This window comes from Maylandia zebra, linkage group LG6, assembly GCF_041146795.1.
Source record: "Maylandia zebra isolate NMK-2024a linkage group LG6, Mzebra_GT3a, whole genome shotgun sequence".
NCBI classification, from domain to species: domain Eukaryota; kingdom Metazoa; phylum Chordata; class Actinopteri; order Cichliformes; family Cichlidae; genus Maylandia; species Maylandia zebra.
The window spans coordinates 39886020-39909677 of record NC_135172.1 but is presented as its reverse complement, the minus strand read 5'-3'; the positions used below and the strand labels follow the sequence as shown (position 1 = coordinate 39909677).

The 23658-nt window shown below is 39.3% G+C and overlaps 1 protein-coding gene across 1 annotated transcript in view; it reads right to left on the bottom strand.

The window, feature by feature from the left end:
* Positions 1-22425, bottom strand: part of frmpd1a (FERM and PDZ domain containing 1a) — a 52142-nt gene extending 29717 nt beyond the window's left edge. The window contains exons 1-2 of the mRNA XM_004538824.4: positions 22164-22425; positions 11654-11767 (exon numbers count right to left, since the gene is read on the bottom strand). The gene's annotated coding sequence lies outside the window, so the exon portion shown is untranslated. The remainder of the gene's footprint in view (positions 1-11653; positions 11768-22163) is intronic.
* Between the last annotated feature and the right edge of the window lie 1233 nt (positions 22426-23658).

The window sequence follows — 23658 nt, the reverse complement described above, 5'->3', positions numbered from 1 at the left end:
ACAGCAGTGGCTCCTGGGGGATCTTGACTCATAAGTACATTATCCATCCATCTGTCTGTGAATAACTCTCTCCTCCTCTTGTTCCCTCTGTTCTCATCCTATCGGCACCTCACTTCTCGCTATTCCATATCACACTCTACCGATTTGCTTCATCTGCAGTATCTCACTTCTCAGGTTGCACAGACCCAAAACAGAAGTGTACTCAGCTTTGCTAGGGACTGACTAACCCAAGAACCGCAGCAGCACGAAGATCACACAAGTTAAATGGTTACATAAGAAAAGGTACAGACCCCGAGACACTGAAGTAATGGATTTACAGAGCAGTGACTTACTTCTAAAAGTAGATTAATCAGGGATGGATCGTAGCCAAATGTCTGTGCATTTTAAAATACAAACACTGGGACAAAGCATTCATCTACATCCAATCCCCTCTAATCCCATAAACATGGTTTCCTTCCTAAGTAGCTTTGATTGAGTATACTGATGAAGTACAAGCCCAGGGAATTAAATTCACTACAGTAAAACATAGGAAAAAATCTATTTTCCAATGGACATATTCAAGGCAGAAATCAAGGCAGCAAAGGAAACTGAGACTGTACTTTCCTCTCTCATCAATGATACAACATGTCAAATATCTCTTTCATAAATATTCTAGCTCCATTGTTAGTGTTTCAAAGCTCTAACTCCTGGTTTATCGTAATGAAAAGTTAAGAAAATAGGAATTTTATCCATTTTCAGTCGTGTGATTTGTATAAGATGGACTGTTATTGGAATATTTCAGGCTGAATTGTGAAACTACACCTCTAGATTGTTGTTCTTTAGATCTAGTTTGTTTTGCTCTACTTTACTACACAATACAGTAAACTATGTGAATTTATCATGTGCTCATCTTGGGAAATCAAATGCGTATGGTAATGTGAAAGAATGCACGGGACACTGGCATCTTGATACATCACAATTGTGCAGCAAACAGGAACAGAGTCGGAGGCTCTTGGTGTCGTAGTGGTACAAGTCACATGTCTGTCAGCTCGGGTTGTATCCTGTTTGGGAACTCTGTGTTTTGCACTTTTTACTTCTGCTTTCACTTGGTGGCACATTAAATCTATGATAATCTTATTAACATTGAGCTAAAAGATCAGCCCTGCACTTCAAAAAATTAGGCTTACCCAGTATATTTAAACACAATGAGGAGTGATCTTTTACAAGTTTCCATATGTGATGAGTTTTAAGGAGACTTCACTATACGTCAGTGTGATATTTGCTGCAGGTTGCTTATTTATTTTTATGACATGGTCACAAAGAGTCAACAAAGAAATAGATTAGCATGAGGATTATTAATATGCAAGTGCATATTAATAATGAGAACATAACATAACATTTAAAAAAGGGACTTCATTTTAAGCGTGGATTTAAACAGAAAAATATAAAATACAGCAGTTTTTCTTGAACCGTACTTTGACATAAATGCTGCTCTCATCACTGAGTTAAGTCTAAGTATTGTGTGACTTTTCTTCTAGAAATGTTTTAAATAATATGCATGTCTCATATGTGTGGTGAGTTTCCTGTGAGCTTTATGAGCAATGTGACTACTTGCTGCATGTCATGTGGCAAGTGTTTAGAGGATACTTCAGTGTGGTTTAGTCATGCACCGCCTTACAACCCAGGAAAAATATTATACCACTTTTATGTGATTTTTATACCACATTATCAGTATAAAAAAGGAAAACACATATTCATGATTTTTGTAATATCGTGATATTTTGTTGACATCTTACTTGTTTGCGTACACTACCGGTCACAAGTTTTAGAACAGCCCAATTTTTCCAGTTATTTATTGCAGTTGAAGTTGTTCAAGTCCAATGAATAGCTAGAAATGGTACAAAGGTAAGTAGTGACCTGCCAGAGGTTAAAAAAAAGGTAAGGTTACCTAAAACTCTAAAGTAATGTACATTTCAGAATTATACAAAAAGTCCTTTTTCAAGGTACACAAAATGGGTTAACAATTTAAAGCTGTTCTGCAGCAATGGAGGTTGATCAAGCCTTGAAAGCTGGTGCTACTGATTCCTACAGGTGTTCCAACCTTTCTGGATTACTTACAACCCTCTTGGTTAGAACACACTCTGGTACCATCATTTGAACAGTATTATACTGCAGAAAGTAGTGTGTTGTAACAGAAATGGCGAGAAAAAGGCAATTAACAATGGAAGACAGACAGACCATCACAACACTTAAAATGTAGGTCTTTCCTACAGAGGAATTGCAAAATCAAAAGTCAAGGTGTCAGTGAGTACAGTTTTCTTCACCATCAAAAGGCTCAGAAACAGAAGCCTCAACTGAATCAGAGGACAAGTTTCTGAGAGTTAACAGCTTGCGTGATAGGCGGCTCACAGGACAACAGCTTAATAGTGGTCGTAGTAAGTATAGTGGCTTGCAAAAGTATTCCCCTTGGACCTTTCCACATTTTGTCACATTACAGCCACAAATATGAATCAATTTTATTGGAATTCCACGTGAAACACCAACACAAAGTGGTGTACACGTGAGAAGTGGAACGAAAATCATGCATGATTCCAAACATTTTTTACAAATAAATAACTGAAAAGTGGGGTGTGCGTAATTATTCAGCCCCCTGAGTCAATACTTTGTAGAACCACCTTTTGCTGCAATTACAGCTGCCAGTCTTTTAGGGTCTGTCTCTACCAGCTTTGCAGATCTAGAGATTGAAATCCTTGCCCATTCTTCTTTGCAGAAAAGCTCTAGCTCAGTCAGATTAGATGGGCAGTGTTTGTGAACAGCAGTTTTCAGATCTTGCCACAGATTCTCGATTGGATTTAGATCTGGACTTTGACTGGGCCATTCTAACACATGGATATGTTTTGTTTTAAACCATTCCATTGTTGCCCTGGCTTTATGTTTAGGGTCGAGGTCCTGCTGGAAGGTGAACCTCCGCCCCAGTCTCAAGTCTTTTGCAGACTCCAAGAGGTTTTCTTCCAAGATTGCCCTGTATTTGGCTCCATCCATCTTCCCATCAACTCTGACCAGCTTCCCTGTCCCTGCTGAAGAGAAGCCCCCCCAGAGCATGATGCTGCCACCACCATATTTGATAGTGGGGATGGTGTGTTCAGAGTGATGTGCAGTGTTCGTTTTCCACACATGGCGTTTTGCATTTTGGCCAAAAAGTTCCATTTTAGTCTCATCTGACCAGAGCACCTTCTTCCACATGTTTGCTGTGTCCCCCACCTGGCTTGTGGCAAACTACAAACAGGACCTCTTATGGTTTTCTGTTATCAATGGCTTTCTTCTTGCCACTCTTCCATAAAGGCCAACTTTGTGCAGTGCACGACTAATAGTTGTCCTATGGACAGATTCCCCCACCTGAGCTATAGATCTCTGCAGCTCGTCCAGAGTCACCATGGGCCTCTTGGTTGCATTTCTGATCAGCGCTCTCCTTGTTCGGCCTGTGAGTTTAGGTGGACGGCGTTGTCTTGGTAGGTTTACAGTTGTACCATACTCCTTCCATTTCTGAATGATCGCTTGAACAGTGCTCCGCGGGATGTTTAAGGCTTGGGAAATCTTTTTGTAGCCTAAGCCTGTTTTAAATTTCTCGATAACTTTATCCCTGACCTGTCTGGTGTGTTTTTTTTTTTTTGGACTTCATGGTGTTGTCGCGCCCAGTATTCTCTTAGACAACCTCTGATGCCGTCACAGAGCAGCTGTATTTGTACTGACATTAGATTACACACAGGTGCACTCTATTTAGTCATTAACACTCATCAGGCAATGTCTATGGGCAACTGACTGCACTCAGACCAAAGGGGGCTGAATAATTACGCACACCCCACTTTTCAGTTATTTATTTGTAAAAAATGTTTGGAATCATGTATGATTTTCGTTCCACTTCTCACGTGTACACCACTTTGTGTTGGTCTTTAACGTGGAAATTAATAAAATTGATTCATGTTTGCGGCTGTAATGTGACAAAATGTGGGAAAGTTCAAGGGGAATACTTTTGCAAGCTACTGTAAGTCTCAGTTTTAACTGTGAAGAGAAGACTTTATGCTGCAGGTTTGACAGGACAAGTTGCAGCAAGAAGGCCATTACTAAGACATCAGAATAAGACAAAGATGCTTGCCTGGGCCATGCAACACTGCCAATGGACTACTGAAGACTGGATGAAGGTATAATGGACTGATGAATCAAAATTTGAAATCCTCAGTTTATCACGCAGGATCTTTGTACGCCATCGAGTCGGAAAGGATGGTTCCACAGTGTGTGGCATCAACTGTCAAACTTGGAGATCAAGGGTGATGGTCTGGACTGTTTTTAATGGATCCAGGGTCGGTGACTTGTGCAGAGTAGGAGGCAGCCTGAATCAAAATGGCTACCACAGCTTTCTACAGCGCCATGAAATACCATCTGGTATGCACCTAGTTGGTCAGGGGTTCATCTTACAGCAAGATAATGACACAAAACACAAGTTCAAGCTATTCCAAAACTACCCCAGGAAAGAAAAACAAGATGGTAAGCTTGAAAACATTTAATGGCCAGCACAGTCTCCAGACTTAAATCCAATCAAGCTGGTTTGGAATAAACTGGACAGAAGAATTAAATCAAAGCAATCTACAAGTGCTGCACATTTATGGGGACTTCTGCAACAGATATGGGAAGAGCTTTCTAAAGAATATTTGATTTCTGTTGTAGAAAGAATGGCACGGGTGTTCAGCTGTTATATCTGCCAAAGGTGGCTACTTTGATGAGCCAAAAGTTTAGAATACATTTTGGTCCATATATTCATTCTATGATTTCTTTTTCAACTCCAATTGCTTATTTGTACCATGCTTTCATTTCAGAGTGCAGTGAGAGATTAAACTGTATGATTTTCAATCAAATCTGGAAAAACTGGGGTGTTCTAAAACTTTTGACCAGTAGTGTAGTTGGAATCAGCCAGATACAATGAGCTCTACTTTACAGTAAAATATAAACATATATGTTTATATCATATATTTGTGTCCATCTATCCCATTTTTATTCCTGTCTGTCCATCACATGTTGCATTGTGAGGTTATTTGTACCTGAATCACTGTGCCTAATGATAGCCAGTAATAATGCTAAGATAATGGACCATGATCTAAAATTTGATAGTGTTAAAAAGTATAATTCCACCTCTCATCTAGTGACTTTATCTTTGATAGACTTTGCTGTTTTTGTTTTGATTCACGTAATAGCCTCTACTTAGGAAACATCATCTTAATACAAAAACCAGGAAGTACAACCAGAATCTGTGTTGGGTTTTTTGCATTACCAAAGCAATACTTTTAGATGATCCAGATAATGGAGAGTGTTGAGAAACCACAAAGACATTTTTGTCCATGATTTTAAGACTGGCCTTAGGAGATTTACAGGTAACAGGTGCTTAAGATGCAAAAGCGACTCTCAGAACCTGCTTTAACATGTTGTTTCATTCCCATCATCTTTTATGAATGGAACTTATGCACACAGTCAGGAACTGACCTTAGGACAATGAATAAAAAATGTTTTTACATTAATAAATAATGTATGTACAATGTAAATTTAAACAGAGTTTGGAATTTGAGCTGAAAAGACACTGTATAATTTTGTGGTTTGTCCACAACACAACAAATACTTCTACTGTACTGACAGCAACAGCATGCACTGCCAAGTATTAGCACTACCCAGTGACCTGCATGTCGTTTCTGGCAGAGTTCCAACGCAGGGCCAATCTGGCAACCCTGCTGCTGGGACAGGTGTTATGAGGTACTCGTCGTACAAAAAAATAACTTCAGGTCTACCGAATCACCTCTAAACTTGCCCACAATTAATTACATTATATTTATGACATCAATGTGAGTAAGCATGATAAACAAAATAACCAGGAACTAAGATGTGCTGTCCATGTAACTCTGTTCCTCCCTCCTTTTCACCCATGAATGTCTTGCAGCCATCCAACTACTGACCATGTCATCACTCAATCATGTGTCCCCTTCCATCTCGTTCTATTAGATTATTGCTCATGTGGGAGGAATCAGATTTCTCACATCTGTTTCTTGCTTTCTCTGTGTCTCAACGATACTGAAAAATGGAGCTGAAAGAAGAAACCAGAAAATTGTCTATTACACCTGATACAATTGCTTTGTTATGTTATTTTTGATAAGTACCATCCAGTCCAGTACAATTTTTAATTCATTTTGTGATACAATGATGCTCATCAGTGTGCTTACACACACACACACACACACACACACACACACACACACACACACACACACACACACACACACACACTAGCAACAGCTCAAAGTGGAGCTTATTTTCTAATCCAATGCTAAAATGTGTATGTATTTATAAAACATTATTTAGATTAACACTGCATGATGGTGTTATTTTCCTGTTGAATGACGTTTTTGCCTTTGTTATTTTGTCCGTTTCCACAGAGTTAGAAGAGCTCAAAAGCGATCCATAGGGTGTGGTCAAATTTGATGTCACATTAGAGTAAAATATGCATTTTTAATGCATTTTTTCAATGACATGGAGGCTTCATCTTGTGTAATATGTACTTTAGTTCTGATAAAAGATGCGATTCAGAAACATTTACCTTTTGCACACGATATCACTTTTGTCAAATGTTTGACTGTGCAGTAATCTGACTCTTGCTTCCACTGGAAATTGGTTAGTGGGCTTTCATCCAGACAAAAAAGGTTAAAAAAGGTTGGCTCTGTGCCGTTGTTATTGATCAGGATCATTAGTGGCATTTTTTTTTATATCTGTCTGAAGAAAACCTTTGCGGTTAAATTTAGTTGAAAAGTCAAGTCATTTTTTAATGCCGTATGACTCCCTGAATGCATTTATGCCACAAAATGTCTACAGTTTGGTGTAGTAAAATGTGAGTTAAACATGGCCCTACAACAGACTTACCACTTGTTGAGTCCTGCCTCCTGCCATAAGACCATGAGCTAGCCGGTCAATGCTTAATTAGAAACTAAAATATGATTCAGGCTGTAAATGAGTAAAATGCCACTGCCGGTGTGCTGAGCTTTTCCTCACACATCCTCTGAAAACTATGAATAAATGTGCTGTTTGCATTTCCTAGTTTTTTAAAAATCTATTACAAGGTTGTTTTTTCCCCCAACACTGTGATATGCAATACACACTATAATCATTACAATATTAACACAGTAATCAAATTACATATATATTAGCTCAGGTTGTTTTTTTTTCAGATAGCTGTGTCTGCTATAAAATTAGAGAAGTAAACAAAAATCTCTGCCAGAATAGTTTTACCTAATGCTGAAGCTGGGCAGGGTAAGAAATGCTGCAGAGAAACACACACACACACACACACACACACACACACACACACACACACACACACACACACACAAGCTGACTAAAGGGGCTACAGCAGCACTTCTCCTTCCCCACACTTGTGTTTTCTCATGTACATTTATTCATTCACTTTGCCATGATAGCTATCTTTTGGTTGTTTCTTATTTACTTTGATTTGAGTTGATCTTCTCATTTAATTTTCTGGATTTTGTTTCCTGTTTTTCTAACGTCCTTCACCTGTTATAATTACCTGCAGCTTAGTCTTTGCAGAGTTTGTATCTATAGTGATCTTTCCTCTGTGAAGATGTTCCACATGTTTGTCATAGCTAGCAATTTAAACCTACTCTGTTTAGTTCTATTTTCTCATGTGTAATTTTGTTTATATTCTTACAGTCTCTTTGTTTCCTGGTTTTGTTTTTTGGCCATTAAAAGCTTATTTTCATTAGATGCCTCGTTTAATTGTACACAATAGATGCTTATTAGAATTTCCCTCTATCATCTTCTTCTCCATGTGAACCATGTCAACCTCTCACACAAGTTAAACATTGAAGTTGTCTAAAGAATTTTTGACATCATAAAAACTAGCAGCTTAAAGCAGTGTGGTGTACAAATTTCAAGCCTCCACAAAAAAACAGTCAAATATGGTTAGGGTGAATGCTGGGAATCGTAGTATAGCCATGATGTGAAAGAGGGTTGTGACATTAATCTCTGGGGATGATGCTCAGTGGCAATTGCGCTTAAATCAATACTAGATGTAAGAATATCATGTATATCATGGTAAAAATGTATGTGTGTATATACTGTCCATGACAATAAAACTACATTCTTAGTTGTTATATAAAAATGTCCTATTAATCATCAATGGCATAGAAAAGCTCCGCATTTATGAGCAAAACAAAGAGATAAGCTAACACATGTCTGAGAGCAACATTTCCACAGCCTCCAATACGTCACAATACACCACAAAACTGGTTCTGGGAAAACTGGAAACAACAAAATTGTTTCACTGCTTGAGGTACAACCGTAAAGGTGGAGACACTGGTAGCCAGTGATGTGCAACAAAAAAGTAAATAAATGACACCACCAAGCATCATCATAGCTCTGGGGCTGTGTTGAGAGCCAAAGCAAACTGTGCATGGATGCGGTTACATACTGATTGGTCTAGGATAGGATTCCAAACCAAATGGTCGTAAAAGTCCTAAAAGCAGTTAGCAAAAAAGGTCAACCCCAGATACAACATCCCAGGTAGAAAACATTTTATTCTGGACATTACTGTGAAGCTCCTGTATTGTTATAAGGTTAAATAAGTTTAATTATTGTTAAACTAAAGTGTTAACCAGTTTAGCAACTTCACACTCTGACCTCAGGATTATCAGAAAACAACATCTCAATCATCCAGGTCATCGTAAAGGACCAAGGTCATTCCTTCAAGGACACCAATGTTTTGGACAGAGAAGACAGATGGTTTGAAAGAGGAGTGAAAGAAGCCATCTATGTCCACTGTGAATGATCCTCATAAAACAGAGGCGGTGGTTTATGACACCAACTGTCTCCCATCTATAATCCAGTTTTGAGATCCCTTTCCAGACGCCTTAACGCCCACTCACATCCTGGGCCTTCTGACCTTAGGAAATCACATGATAGGGTGGGGCTAGGTTTCACGATGGCTGTATCCCAATTCAGGGTCTGCAGCCTTAAAGTACGCGTTTCAAGGCCGATTACGTCACAGCAGCGCGCCGAAGGCTGTCCCAATTCAAAGGTTGCTCGAAATGCGGCCCTGAAATGCGTCCTTCATTTCCCTGAATTTTAAGGATGTGGCAGTGTAGACTTCGTGGCCCAATGTATCCCAGAATGCATAGCGCGGCGGTGGGTGTGGATAATTTTGCCGAAAAAAAACGGCGAATGAGGGGTGCCCGAAGAGTAAACTTTAAGTAAGTACTGACTATTATGTCACTTATTTATGTGCGAATGTTTAATAACGAAGAACATTAAAATATTACTGTTGGCCACATGTCGGCAAAGTTATGTGACATTAGTGACGTTTGTACTAACTTGGTTTTAAAGCCTCTACTTTAAAATATACGCCGTTCAATAGCTGAGCTTAATCCTACAGAGAATGATCAAAGCTCATGTAGAAACAAACAAACAAATGAACAAAAGATTTTCTCCTTCATTTCTGTCAAACAAAGCTGTATGAAACGTTTCCAGCTGTTAGTATCATGGTTGCTAGGCAACCTGGGCAGTGCAACGGAGGCTAGACCGTCCCATTTCACAAGCCTTGCACTTCCGGCCTTAGCGGTCTTTAAGTACGCGGCCCTTGAGGATCGTTGAGGCTGCGTACTTTAAGGCTGCAGACCTTGAATTGGGATACAGCCGATGAGTTCACCTGAAACCTTGGCTGATTGTGACCTTTTCACACCTTGGCTTGTGCGATTAGGTAGAGGATCGTTAGGGGGTCCATTGTGCTCCTGGGAGGACACTCCCATAGGGCTTAAATATGGGACTCTCCACCATTTGATCTTAGAACTGAAGAAGCTTCTCGGATGAGAGGTGAAACGTCTTCAAGCAACTTAAAGAAGACAGATACTTTTCTTTCTAAGCTCCTTAGACATCGGAAAACAACGCAAAAACTCATTGGAAAAGGATGGAAAATGTCTTTGATTATACTTGCACTATTAAATCCTGCTACCTTTAATCTGCACTCCCCAACTGTTGCGCAGTATTTTTTGTTATTTTGTTTGATGTTTTTTTTATCACTGAAAATGTATTTATTGCAAATTTACTGAAGCATTGCAATATCATTTTGAAGCTATATTACCCACCCCTACACGACAGTCTCTTGTCTCTCAAAAGACTGTGGCTGCTGTTGACAGGAAAGGCTGTGAGCAGAGACTGAACTCTCAAAATACAGTGGAAAATACAAATAATCCAAAATAAGTCACAAAATATACACAGGCGTCTGATAATATACTTGGGTGGCCTCGCCAACTAAAGTGTGGGAAACACTGTAATAACCACTAAACATTTTGTAGCTTTGACACAGCAAACATGTTAGCATTGGGAATAGACCGAGCACCTTGAAGCAACTGTTGTGTTCTGAATTGGTGCTACATTAATATAACTGAACTGAGCTAAAAAAAATAATTTGTCTGTAAAGTCAGATGGCACTTGTAGTCTTAAAGAAATATAATGACATAAATAATATTATCCAAAAACACAATTCACTCAAAATGTCCAGAGCAGGGGTGTCAAACATAAGGCCCAGGGACCAGAACTGGTCCGGGAAAACTCTAGCCCCTAAATTGCTTTAGAAAATGTTAAGTAGGGCTTAAATATTTTGACTTTTAAACCTATTTTAATACGTTTTATAGGTTTTCCTACTGATAAAGACCTTCCCCACAGCTTTTCACACTATACCAAAGTAACTAAATAACTGAAAGGCTCCTGTTGTTTTACTTTGGGCTAAAGAAATTTCAAAAGGACATGTTCTGGGACTTTTAAAATTACAGGACACTGCCCAATGCGCTACTATTACTTTCTTCTTTAGTTTTACATATTTATTTATTACATTTTAAGCCCAAATAGTTGTGCTGACACATTTCTTTCCTTCACTTCTTTTTCCTTTAATAAAATATCTCAGGAATTAAATGTATAGTTAAACTTTACACTGACAGAAAGGGAAGTTTCGCCAGTCTGGCCCACCTATAATCAAAGTAACCTGTGTACAGGTTACTTGATTATAGGTGGGCCTACAGGTTACTGTGTACATAAAATGAGTTTAACATCCCTGGTCTAGAGAAAAGCTGCAAACTCAAGTCTTGGCACTCCACAGAACAATCCATCCGCCCATGCACCCTCCCTGTGACTTCTCTGTATTTTTGGAACGTTAACTAAATTAGCTATGCATACACGATGAGTATAGTAAATTCTGAAACATGCATTACTTACAACTTTTGCCTAACACTCTTACTGCACGCACAGAGACACACAGGCGCGCAGAGTAGGCAAATGGGATTACAGAGTGTGTCTGCAGGCTGTGACAGGGAGTTTGTGCGTCACTCCTGCTGAGCCAGATTAGACTGAGCTTCACCTTAGCCTTACAGGTCTGTTTGGAGTAACACACTGGCTAAACTAGACAGACACTAGTTTACTGCTCACTTACCTCTCCACTGTGCGTCTGTCTCACTGTGTTTATTCCACAGTCTTTAAATCCTCTAATATTGCCATCTTTTGTTGTGTGCACACACAAATCACATACACAAACACAATCTGTTTCATTTCAGTATTAGAGAGACAGACATTCACACACCTGCTCTCTGCCCTGGGTATCAGGGCTCCATGAAGGTGCCAGTTACAGTCCCGCTGCCCTCGCTGCTCGCCCATCACTCCACTGAAGAAGACCAGGGTGACGTGTCTTCATCTCCTGACGACAGGCATGAATCAGAATTAAGAGTTAGGGTTGTTGGAGCCTGAGTCTCTCAGCATTGTAATATTATTGACAATTTGAAACATGATTTTTATCTTCTCATCTGAAAAACTACGATTAGGGTGTGAATAATGGAGGAAAGCTTTCCTTTTAGATCGGTGAATCATGGGGAAAAACAAGCAAACTGGAGATGGAATGAGAGTGGGGGGCACTGAGGCGGAAGACAGAAAATGAGTCTAAGAAAAAGACAAAAACAGACAAGCAGAGAAAAAGAAGAAGAGTTTGACAGACAGTGCCACATGATGGCAGCGACAGGGGCTGGACAAAAGGGTTGAGGGCAGTAAACTGAATCAAGGGAGGAGGAGTACGGAGAGACAGATGAAGCAAAAAACCACACCGAGCTCCATCACAGCAGGATGGGGCTGCCTGCATCGGCTGCATGTGCTGTTTGTGGAGTCCCACTTACCCCTGCTCTGATCCAAACACCATCCATATTTAATGAGGCCCTCACAAAGCCCTGGGAAAAGAGATGCTGGGAACTCTTCTGTCCCCTCCCTCCCTTATTCCCATCTCCAACTCCCTGCTACTCAAATTCTAATCCTTCTGTCTCTTCTCTTTCATAACTCTCACTTTCTATTCATGTCTTAACCTATTAGCCCAGCATGTGACTGTGAATTAATTTTAGTCTGAGAATGTCACAATTTCCTCATTTTTTCTTAAAACAGGGAATCAGCTGTTTTAAAAAAACGACAACATGTGTGCGCTGTCACTCACTTTTTCATTCAAAAGTGAGGCTACGTGTGCTCTTTGTGACTGTATGTGTGTGTGATTGTATAACTGTATGTAAGTTTTTGTTATGTGAGCGGTAAGCTGGATTTTGTGTGTGCGTGTGTGTGGTTGTGCATGTGTGTGTTAAAGTGCTGCAAGCATCAATAATGTATGTAGATAATGCAGCCACTTCACTCTACCAACAACTAACAGGCATACCGACGCACACAAAGGAAGACAGAATGAGGAGAGAGAGAAAACGCATGAGGCTGCAAAGAACAGAAAGATGAGAAAGAGAAATGTGAGCAATAAAAGGGATCAAGAGGGTTAGGGTTTGACGGGCATGGAGAACATCCGGTTTGCCTACTCTGTGCTCCAGTGATTATGTAATTGATACCTCAGAAACACAAAACACTTCATTTTGAATATTTCATTATGTTTTTCATAATTTCTAAACCTGGTTTTAGGTTCGCTTGTCAGGCGATCTTGATTGAAGAGAAGTTGTTTTACACCATTATGAAAGTCACAATTCTCAGGAAACACAGGTAAGAGGAAAGATGTTTCTGGAGAGGAACAGGGTGAAACAGTGCAACGTTCTGCAAGAGGCAGGAAAACCATATGTATGTTTCATCTCGGTCCTTCATAACCAAAGCTGACTTGCAGCAGGCTCATTTCTGTGATGAAGACTAAATTTCATATTGTTTTATTCATTGATGAATGCTGTGTACACTAATTGGTCCAGATGGATATGGCTGGGGAAGGCTGTTGAATGGGAGCCACATTTAAGCAAAACTGCAAACATCAGCAAGAATGTGGCAGAATGATGATCTAGCTTTTAATATGGGAAGTGAGATGGTAGGTCTTTGCAGAATTCCTGAGGGTGTCACTGTCACTTTGTTCTGATATGTGAAGCTCCATCCGAAAACCCTATTAAAATTATTTTTATATGGTGTAGGCAAGTACACCACCTCATGCTTCAGAAAACAATCCTGTCTTTAGTTGCAATGGGAATAATCACAAGGAGGGCTCTCTCTAACCCTACTGAGAAAATGTAGAGTGTTTTTAAAAAGAACCTTCACGTGGGTGGGCAACAGTGCAGCTTTAGATAATACTTTTAAATCCTTAAACAAAGGTGTGATATTTTTCTGACTGCTTGGGAAAAACAAACAAAAATGGCATCTTCATGATAATTATAACCATGATGTCACACATGGGCTCAAGCCCTCTGAGAAAGGGTGGGTGGGGTTTATGCAAGAAGCATCCAAGTGTTCCTTTCCTTTGCCTGGCTGCTCAGGCATATAGACAGTTACAGTTTGACTTTTACTTTTTGTCTCACCACAGTAAAACCGTAGAATTGGCTCACAGAGGCTGCAAAAACAAATTCGCTCAAGTTTAGAGATCTCTAATTAATAGCATTTACATTTGACGGTCAGTGTACAACCTACGTTAAAACACAAAATATTTTCTTATAGACGGTAGGTGTACTGGCCTCTTTATGCTTTAATACTTTAGGGTGCTTTTTAGCCTTTACTGGGATAGGATGGTGGAGCAAATATGGAAAGCTGAGTAAAAAGAGCCTTGGCATGACACACAGAAAACGACCTTAGGGTGGACACAAACGTGGGCCTCTGCATTAGCTTTACAGCATATGGGAGGCCTGTTAGACCCAGGGAGCTGGTGCCCTGTTTATGTTTTCTCATTAATTTTGTTTCTTTCCTTTCTCCTCTTGACATTATTGAATTATGTTCACAGCTTGAAGGGTAGCAGTGGGGACAGAATGCAATTAGGAGTTCACACACTTACCAGGATTGTGTGGAACCCCATGATTGTTAAGTGACACTTTGGGTGACTGTGTAGCATTGTGCATTAGAGGTGGGAATCACCATTTTATTTTTTTATTTTTTTATTTAGGACAGTGCATGTTAATGAACATAAAAAAAAAAAAAAAATTATATATGTATATATATATATATATATATATATATGAATGTAAACATGCCAGATTATAGCCAAAGGCTAATTTCATCTGTTGTCCTTAAACATAAAAAAGTAGACATAATAATTCATAAAAATTCATCATTCATTCATAATAAAAACTCCATCACCAAACTTACACATACACACCATTCTGTTCCCAAATAAAACATTAACCATACAACTCACGATACGATATTATCACAATACTTAACGCACGATACGATATTATTGCAATTTATTGCAAAAATATTTTGCGATATTCAAATTCTGTACATAAAGGTAAACTTTATCAATATTCATTTTATCTAATATCAAAGTCTCACACTCAGTCTTTCTCTCATTTCAGTCAGTTATATTGGTGACAAACTGGACGGTTTGTATTACAGTCTAGTCCAACTTAACTGAATGCAACCATCTGGTACAATTATAGCTATTCTGAACTATGCAATTTATGAAAACTATGCAGCCCATTCAGCAACTGAAGAATTTGAAAGTAAATTAAAACAAAATATAATTTTACATTAATTAAAAAAGTTTTAAACTTAATTAAAATAAAACATGTCTTAAATTAAAATAAGTAAACTGTCATGTTTATTGCTGCCAAAAAAAAAGTTAAACACATTTGGACAGTGAAGGAATGTCAGGATTCTTGCTCAGAAAAGGGAGCTGATCAACATGCTCTGAAGTCAGAGCATTTTGAAGTCAAAATATCGATTTCTGCTGTCCCTGTATCGATACATTATTAGCAAACAATTGTGTGTCTGTATGTGGTGTGAAAATCTGGAACAGTCTGAGTTTACAATTGAAACAATGCAAAAATATTCATAGATTTAAATTCCTCTACAAACATTTGGTCTGGTCACAGTATACTCAATGATGGTTTTTAGTGTGCTCTGTAATGTCTGTCCTCTTACCATTGCTGGTATGGATTCCAAGAGAGAAAAAAAATAAAAAATAAAAAAAAATAAAGAAAGAAGAGTGTGCGTATGTATGTATATATACGTGCATGTGTGTGTAGATATATATGTATGTATGTATGTATGTATGTATGTGTGTTTGTTACTTGTAATTATTACTGCCTGTTACCTGTGGTAATGCAATTTATAATTTATATATTCTGTATTCAGTTATGAAGGCTCTAATTGTTGTTTGCGAGCTGCCGTTGAGATGCTTGTATGTGCCCGGGGCTGTTGATGGGTCTGTATGCAATGATGGGCGTAGCTGCGGGAAGTTTATTGTTTTTTTTGTTGATGAGTGAGCATAGGGGTGGGATTTAATAAGTTTTCTTCGTCCCACTCCTTTTTCAGGCAATTTTTGTTTTTTGTTTTGTGCATTTTATGTTCAATATAGGTATTTGTTGTGCCTGAAAATGAACAAATGAATGAATGAATGAATGAATGAATGAACAAAATATCACGATACTAGACAGTATCGATTTTTCCCCCCACCCCTATTGTGCATGCAGGTGTGGTTGTGTGTCTCATACGCTGCATGAGAAAACGTTCCAACCATCTGTCCTTGTTCTGCTTTTCATCCAGAGTAGATACAGCACTAATCTAAGAAACATCGGTTCCCAGATCTCCCTGTCATACACCACCGCTTCTAACTCTTCCTGGAAAGATGAACTCCAGCTTATGGGTCTGCTTCGGGTCTCCTTCCAGCTGGGTATGCCTAGTGCATCCAAGTGAGATGTTCAAATCACATCAGCAGAGAGTCTACCCTGCACCCCTCTGAAATGGCAGATCTCCTCATATCTACCCAGAAACCTAACTCCTGATCAATTTTAATATTGCCACCAACTGCTAATGCCCAGGGTTAAAAGTAGGAACACAGATCGAAGACTAAAGCAACAGCTGCTCCTTTGGGCTCAGCTCTTCCTTCGCTACAGCTGCCTGCAGTAATGCGGATGCTTTGCTAATCTGTCTGTCAATTTCCAGTCTTCCTCCCTCAAAGGAAATTCTCCAAGGTACTTAAAACTCTGCCACTTGGGCAATCCTTCCTTTTCCAGCTGAGATACAAAGCCTTGTGCTTACAGGTGCTAATTCTTATTCCCAGTTGCTGTGCACTTTGTTGCAAACCACATTTTCCTCACAATAATAAACAAGACATGCAGTTTAAAATAAATGTCTGTTCTACATTCAGGTTGGTGCACATGCACACAACATGGTGACTAAGTAGTTAGCACAGTTTGCTCAAAGCAAGAAAGGCTGAACCTGAGTTCAAACCCAAGTGGGGCCATTGGATGTAGAGTTCGCATGTCCACTTGTGCTTGTGTGGATTTTCTCCAGGAATGCTGGTTTATGCTATCTACATCTGGGCAGTCTGACAAAAGAGAATTTTAATCTTAAGACTTCCTTCTTCTGGTTAAATGAAGGTTTTTTTTAAAAAAGTTACCATAGAAGGCTACCTAGGGTAATGCATCTTTACCATCACTGCAGGGTTTGAGCCATTCTTTTTTCCATACAAAAATACAACTGCTAAAATAACTAATGTGTCTTATTACCTACTGTTGTCATAAAATTAGGTCAAAAATTTGAAATAATTAAGAACCAGGATAATGTTATACTATCAATGAACCTGTTCAGCTGATGTTGTTTCACTTATGTATCTGAATTAGGATTTCTAGTAAGTTAAATTCTCTCTTAAGGACATCGTCTCTTGCTGGTACAGAGTGTAAAGTGTTAAATAAGCTTCTTTGTCACCTATTGTGTGTGCAGAGATGTACCTGGGGCAACACAGCTCTGCTGTTCTGCCTCAGAGCTGGTGTACTAGCAGGTTGACAGCCTCGAAGCTGCCAGTGCTAACAAGCTATCTGATGGCTTATACACAAAGCCAGTATCTATGCTCCCCATCTATTTAATGCACTAGTATTATTTGCTGAGCTAGCCTTACATAAAAGTAAATAGAGCGAACGCCAGTGTGCGACAGCCAATATGTGCAGCAGAACATGTTGACCTTTGCTGTGATATTTAAATAAATGCATTGTTTCTGCTGCACTTCTTGAAAGATAACTGGCCAGATGACCAGCCGTTCTTTTAGAGGAATTTTAGAGATATTTCTGAGGAAGACAAACACACCAAACTGAGAGGAATTATCTGTGAGAAAGAGACAAATAGTGACATCACTTCCTGTTCCTGACATCACTTTATGTTGATTATCCACTTAAGCAGGCTGCATTGGGTAACTTAAGTCCTTTAATGAGGATGATGCTTTTTAAAATGGCTCACCTGATCTTGTCAGTATTTACTTTTGTTGGTTGGGTCCATCCATTTGAAACAAATATTTACTCTTTACAGTTGCTGTGCCGACCCCTGTAGACAGCTCAGATGTATAAAAACACTCCACTTTGAATAATATTTTGTTTTTAATGAGTCTATTCCCATAATTATGTAATGTTGTGATTGTGTTGGACTGTGAAGCCTATCTCAAAAGAGCATTTGCTTATGCTCACCAGCCACAACACCACTACCACGAGGCAACAACAGACCTTGAAGGCGCCTACATGGTAGTCTAGCCAAGGAAGGGAGTAGGCGGTAATACACTTCTACAGCACACTATTAAGACTGAACTGCAGGAGAGACCCTCAAAGATCTGGTAGATGAATATTGTGCAACATCAGCTACCACTGATGAGCCACTGCTGATCAATCCATGTAAAAGTTCTCACTTTTCCTCCTTCAAGAAACGTCTTGATGATATAAGGCTCTTTTCCAGTCATCTTGGGGACAGTTGAAGCAAAAACTGAGCAAGTTTCAGTTTTTCGGAGGGGTGAAAGCACACAGCTGTACAGAAAATAGAGTCAAAACGATAAAAAAAAAAAAACTCAAGTGTTGCACAATCATCTTTTTTTCTTTATTCCTTTATTGCTGGAAGCCAAATAACAGAAAACTGAATTAATTACCCAGGGCTAACTAACAACTAAGTTAATTTTAAAAGCACAGGCTGTGCAAATCAGGCTTCAAGTTACCAGATTATTATTACGCTTTACTGGATAAGAGTGACATCACATCCCACTTCTAGCTCATAGGTTCCAGATTTTATGTGAATAAAGAAAAGCCTGTGTTGTGCTGACAAGCTCAAAAGTGTCAAACTGCAGATCTTATTTTGCGTAGTCAACTTGCAAGAGAAGTAATGTTTAAGAAACTCATTTCTGGGGAGAATGTGACTTTAAGTCAGCAGCTGCAACCTTCAAGTCATTCATACATAGAATTGCATAGTATGCGTAGTGTTTAAATGTAGTTTCATTACAAAAAAATACCCATGCCATATTATGTATTTTTTTATATATAATTAGTAATTAGAATTGCATGACTGAGGATTAGTTGATAACATTTTCTTTACATCTTTAAAATATGGTGTCCTGCGCCGCACATTTTTGCAGAAATGGAGGACTATTTAGGAGTAACTACTGCTGTCACGGTTCCTCAGTTTTTTCTTGTGTTCTGACTTTCTGTGTTCTTTATCCAAGTCTGAGTTATTATTATGAGTGTATTCTAGTTTCTCATTGTTTCGTCATCTAGTTCAGTATTTCCAGTGTTTCCTAGTTTCGTTTTTCATGTTTCTAGTTACTCTCGTATCTTAGTTATCTCTTGTTCATCTGAGTCTTGTGTGTCCTTCCTGGCATCCCATGTATGTAGTAGCTCATGTCTCCATGTTTGCTTACATTTTGTGTATGTCAAGTTTGTGTGTCTAAGTCTGTATCTGTGTTTAAACTTTGTTTTATTTTGGTTAGCTTGTGTTCCTTGTGTGCTATTTTAAGTTTTGCTTCCATGACCTGCATACCCCACAGATCTTGATAGTTGTTGCTTATAACCAACAGGGTTTTTTTGTACTGCCACAAAGCAAGGAACTCGACAAAAAATGTCAGACATACTATTCATGAGTAAACAAAAGTACAACAATAATAAAAAAAATTATCTTCACTAAAAATGTTTTGAGAGGTTTAAACAAAACTATTATCTATAGAACGTCCCTCTTTTTCTGGTATGAGATATAGTAATTTAGTAATCCAAAGTATTCCAATTACTTAAAAAAAACAATCAATTGCATCACTAATGTCAAAAGTTAATTTGTCCTAATCGACTGGTTGCATTTCAAACTGCTCTGACCCAACTCTCGTCCTATCTGTTAGATGTTTGGTGGCTTTTCAGTGCGTCACAGTATGCGTGTGAGACATGGTGAGTGTCAATATACTGGACAAAACTGTGACATTCAGCCAAAAGTTGAGTGACCTTATGTCTCTAAGCTCAAACATGCAAACATATGCATGTCTGTCAGCTTGCTCTGCCTGTGCTGTAAACTGTCACAAAGTGCTGAAATGTAAATTTTCTACAGCTGTATGACGGCTCCAGGCAACAAGACAATGGAGTGAGTCCTAAGAAAAAGCTTAAAATACTCTTTATGATTAATAATGTCATGTCATATTTAATTGTACTACTGCAGGAAAATACATTTTTCCATACATGGGTTCTAAAACATCATCAGATCTTCTTCTAAAAGAACTAAAAAAACAAATTAAACAAAGAAATCATAAATATTAGATTTGGTTATTTATTTATAGAAGAAAATCCAATATTAAATATCTGTCAGAGGCAAATGTATGCAAATCTCAAGGACTAATGACTAAAGGTGATAATGTTTTTTGTTCATACACCAGCTGGAGGTACATAAACACAGGTATAATAGACAATGAGACATATATTTTATGTTTATGTGCTTTAAAATGAATGGCATGTTACGCTCTGTATATCTTTTGTTTTGCAGCAGTAATAATATACTCAAGTGTAATCCCACAACTGAAACACCACATCCCATTATGCTAAACTGACCAGAATCCCACCAACACTCAAATGAAGATCAGATCTGAAGTAAGAAAAATTTCTACTAACTCAGCAGACAGACAGCTGTCAGCATGTGATCCTCCCTATCCAGTATGAAATGATGGAAAGCCTCTGATACAGTAAAAGCGCTTAGAGAACTACTTCTGCTGTTGCTGGAAAACTCTTTAATCAGGTGTTTCACACTGAAGCCAACGTGTCTAAAAGGGCCGTCTTTATGGCAGAGGAGATTAGGGTTGACCTAAAACCTTTTAGACCTCATTAGAGCAGCCATCCCGAGGTTGAGATTCACCTCTCTGCAGTAAGAAGCTGGGGAGTTTTTCGCTTTCTTTGCTTCTAATTTTCCAACGCCTTCATATTCTCAGATGTTTGGAGAAGCCTTTTGAAAGGATTTATCTCTTTCAACGTTTCAAGTAGCTTAACTACAGCACAATGTGAAGTCAGAAAGACAGCTGAGTTTTGGGAATGAGGGTTCAAAAAGTCCCATCTCGGGCTGAAAATCCATCTCATATTTTTTAGCTGGTTGTAAAGATTTAAGGCTCTGACTGTGAAGGAGGAGCTGAGGGAGATTACATTTGGAGCTAAAGTTGAAGAGTGTGCTTCTTCTCAGTATAGGTGAGAAATGTCATTTTAAGCACTTTTTAATGGTTTGAACAGTACTACACACCAAACCTCAATGACAGAACAAAAGTGCCGAAAGGCCTTTGAAGTATCCCCACACACCATTTTTGCCTGATCAAGTTTAGGCACGTGTGCACACAGAGAGGTTGACGGACACACCCGAGTTTTCACTCGCTATTAAACTTGACAAATAGGCAGCATCAAAAATGTAGTCAAGCCTAAAAATAACATCATAAATTAGTAAAGCCCGGGAGAGCCATCACAACGCAGTCGGCCCCACAGTCTTCTTCAGTTTCAATCCTGAGCATCAGGGCACGCTTTGTATTAGTGTGTCTGCACGAAACGAATCGATTTTGGGACTCACAGTCCAGCAGCAGCAGCAGACTGTGCCACCTATAAGCCAAACACAGTGGCATCAGCCCAGTCTCTGTGAAGGCTGAAGCATGATGCAGCAAAATATCTGGAGACACATCTTACTGTAAAATGCATGTAGCTGTGTGTGTGTGTGTTTCTGGTTGCAGTGATGCATTAGTAAAACACATTTTCATTTCACACAGACTATGCACTATTAGTTTATTCATCAATTCTTTAGCAGCAGTTGAACACAGAAACTGAGCGACTCCCAGTGCTTTAAAAGCAGCCTGGGAATGTCTCTTTAATGAATGGAGTGGAACTTGTGGAACATTAGGGACGCCTTCCAGCCCTTTCTACACAGTCTACGTCTCAGATTGTTGCTGAAGCTTTAAAAAAAATCCCTCATCCACCTGCCTCCGCCCCTCCATTAATCTGACTGAGATGGATTTAAACAGGTGAAGCTGTGAATGGGTGCCATCTTTCACCTGCACTCTTTAAGCTGCGTGTGTTTTAAGGGGAAAGATCGGAGGAAGTTAATGAGACTTCTAAATGTGGCAGATTAACTTTTTTAATTAAGAACATGAATTGAAAATTAAACCTTTACTTTTCTTTGCACTGTGAAACTAGCAGGCTAACAATAAGCAAGTTTTTTTTCTTATTTGATTTTTAAAACAAATGTCCAGCCAACTGAGCCAAAGCACCGTCTAATTTGCTTCGAGAGCTTGCGCTCATGCACGTAAGGGAAATAAAGGTAATATCGGTGCACAGAAAATGTTTCTAGCACCTCTATGTGTGCTCAGTGTTCATCCTGGTTGGTTGTAGGTGTAAAGACCTTACCGAGTAGCGGGTTTCCGCTCTCTAATCCCCTCCTGAGCGCAGGGCGGGCCGTCCCGACCGTCCTGTACGTGGAACAACTTCGAAAAGCGCCGCAAAAAACCCCGCCGCACCTCGAAGAAGTGCAGTTAATCCATATCACCTGGGTGTGGGCAACGAGAGGCTCGAAATCCCCCACAGAAAGCAAAAGTTGCGTTTGACGAAAGTCCCCGCGCAGGTAAGCGCGTGTGATGCGGATGGGGTGAGGCGCGCACAGCTTAGGCGACGGTAATCCTCTCTGTCTCTCTTCCCCCCCACCTCACCCACCCCAGTCTCTCTCTCCCCCCACCTCACCCTCCCCAGTCTCTCTCTCTCTCTCTCTCTGAAACACTCACAGGAACTTTCAGCAGTGATGTCAGACTCCGACATTAACGAGAAAACAAACAGCAAAGAAACGTACGGCGCGAGCTCCCTCTTGTTTGCACACCTGCATCTCTTTGTATCTTTTGTCCGCTTGCGCGCATCCAGTGCTGCCATACAAATATGCCGAATACTGATATACAAACAGGGCGGGGGGACTGGGTTCAAACAAAAAACCTTCCTGTGCTTTATTTAAACTGGGAAGCCACACACGACACACGACCAGCTGGCTTAAAATAAGAAAGAAGTAGTGGAGATAACTAAATTGTCCCCTTTCGCCCTCTACTGGCGTTTGTGTTGCACGTTTGTGTTTCACCTCCTGAAATATCCAAGGCTAGGTTTGCATGTTGTACTTAATCTTTTCATTTCCACCTGTTTTGTTAAGTATCCCCAAACAGCAGTAGCTCTATTGCTATAAAACCACAAAAATAAACAGCCTCTGTGGGTCACGTGTCCAAATTACAGTATTACAAATTACAGTATTCGCAGCTGGACAACCTAGAGGGACTTTAAGTAAAAATATCAATATGTTATAAAAAATATTAATATGTTATGGTGCATTTTAATGTAGCAGGCAAGTCTGGTAACAGATACACTAGTAAGACGAATGTATAGCTGTGTATAGATTCTTGAAGACTCCATACCTCTACAGTGGGGATAATTGTGTGTTTTGATGGTTCCCATGGAGTGTACAGGTTAAAAAAAATCCATCTAAATTCTCCCGTTTGTTGAATCTGAAAGCCATAGAATTGTATTTATTTGTTTTCATCAAACCAGTCACTCGGCACATTATGGATAAAGGAATAGAAATATTTCATCACAGGATAATGGCAATGACTCAGAACCACTTTGTGCTAATTTAAATGCTATTTGATGGAAACTTGAGCGCATAAGGGTCCCAACAATTAGCAATGACTGTTGTCATCTGCAATTAAATGTGCATCAAGTATGCGTTCAGTTTTTGTTCTTCACTCATAATGAATCCAGCATTTTGAACTCAAACATACAAACACCTTTATGGAGTGAAAGATGATGCACATAGTGATGCTGAGCAGCATCGCTACAACAACAACAATCAACTTATGGTACTTTATTCTGT